Source organism: Colobus angolensis, unplaced genomic scaffold (assembly GCF_000951035.1).
Source record: "Colobus angolensis palliatus isolate OR3802 unplaced genomic scaffold, Cang.pa_1.0 Scaffold88, whole genome shotgun sequence".
NCBI classification, from domain to species: Eukaryota; Metazoa; Chordata; class Mammalia; order Primates; family Cercopithecidae; genus Colobus; species Colobus angolensis.
The window spans coordinates 4,962,871-4,964,505 of NW_012122709.1; positions in this window are offsets into that span (position 1 = coordinate 4,962,871).

Below are 1,635 nucleotides of genomic sequence, written 5' to 3' on the forward strand. Positions count from 1 at the left end.
GGTAAGGGCGCCTGCCCCGGAGCAGGGGTCGGGAATCCGCGGAGGGGCAGCAGGGGGCCCACAGCCAGGGGGTCTTCGGAGGGGTGCGCTCCGTGGCTGGGAACCCGCTGCCGACTCCCTTCTCCCGCGCTCTGCCTCTTTCCCTTCTCCCCTCGCACCTCTCTCCCTCTTTCTTCTCTCAATTTCTCTTCACCCTTGCTTCTCTGCCCGTTTGCCTTCCTTATCCCTTCCCTCTGTCTCCCCAACCCTTCCCTCACCCTCTTGTCCTTTTTCCATCTCCTCTCCCTCTTTGCCTTTTTCTTTCTCTACCTTTCTCCCCTTTGCTGTCTTTCTCTTTTCTCTTTATTGCTCTCCTTTCCCTCCCTCTCCTCTCCCCTTCCCGCTATCCTGTTTCCCACTCCTCTATCTCCTTCCTTCTCGCCTCCTCATCCCGCCTTCTCTCTGGTCCCCAGCTTTCCTCCGGCTTCCCCCTTCCCTCGGGAGCAAAGGGACTGTCAGGTGTGTGTCTGCTCTGAGGGAGGAGGGGCAGAAGCCACAGCTACCTGAGGGGTCCCCCCACCCACCCCTGGGAGAAAGGACAGCAGTGGGAAGGGTCTCCTCTCTAGCTCCCTTCCCGCGGCCCCTCCCTGCCTCCACCCCTCCTGTCTGCTCCTTCTCCCAGAATTAAGTTCCCGAGGCCTGACTTGACACCCCCGAAGATGAGGGCTGCCGCTGCCTGCCCGGAACTGCCCCGGGTGACCCATTTCCAAGCCTGGCCCCTGGGACTCCTCTCTGCCTTCAGACACCCAGGCTGCTGCCCTGGTCTCTCTCGTTCTGTCTCTTGCCACGGTTCTGTTTCTGTCTCTCATCCAGTCATTTCTGTCTCTGCCGGACAGTCCCGGAGTCAGTCTAGCTGTCAGTCATGCTGTATCTCTAGCCTCTGGGTCGGCCTCCCTCCCCGGTCACCTCCCCTGCCCCCCACCCTGTATCCTCTTCCTTCAGCTAGGGCTCCCAACTCCCGTCTCATGAGCCCAGTCCCCCTTCAAGGACTGCACTGGCAGTGTGGGCTGGAGACAGGGCCTAGAGAAGTGGGGCTCCCCCTTGTGGGAGGGACTTTCTCCCACTCTCAACCCTGCCTGAGGCTGCTCTCCTTGTCATCTCATCCAGACCCTAGACACCTTAAGGCCACACCTCCATGAATCCCAACTCTGTAATTTTAAGCCCTTTCTCTGGTAGCCCCGCCTCCTCCAATACCTGGCTACATGCCCAACCTGGGAGGACAGAGACCAGATTTGGGATTCCAAGCCCTCCCAGCATCCCGTCTGCTGTGTTCCTCCCCTGTTCTCTACTCGGAGTTGACTGACCAGAGATTTATCAGCTTGGAGGGCTGTTGGTGAATACATGCAGAGCCTGGGTACAGGAAAGATCAGCCTCTCTGCTCTCTGTGTTAGTCTGAGTTCTGGGCAGTGGAGTGTCTCGTTCCTTGGAGGTCTGGTCTTCAGCATCTAATTCTGGGGGAAGGAGGGCTAGGGGTTTCCTTGAGCCTGAGCAGCTGCTTGTCCTGCAGGTGTGGATCCATGGGGTAGCCTCAACGCATCTTCCCCTCCACCCCAGCTGCTCATGGGTCACGTGGCCTGGCCCGGCCTCGGCACCCAG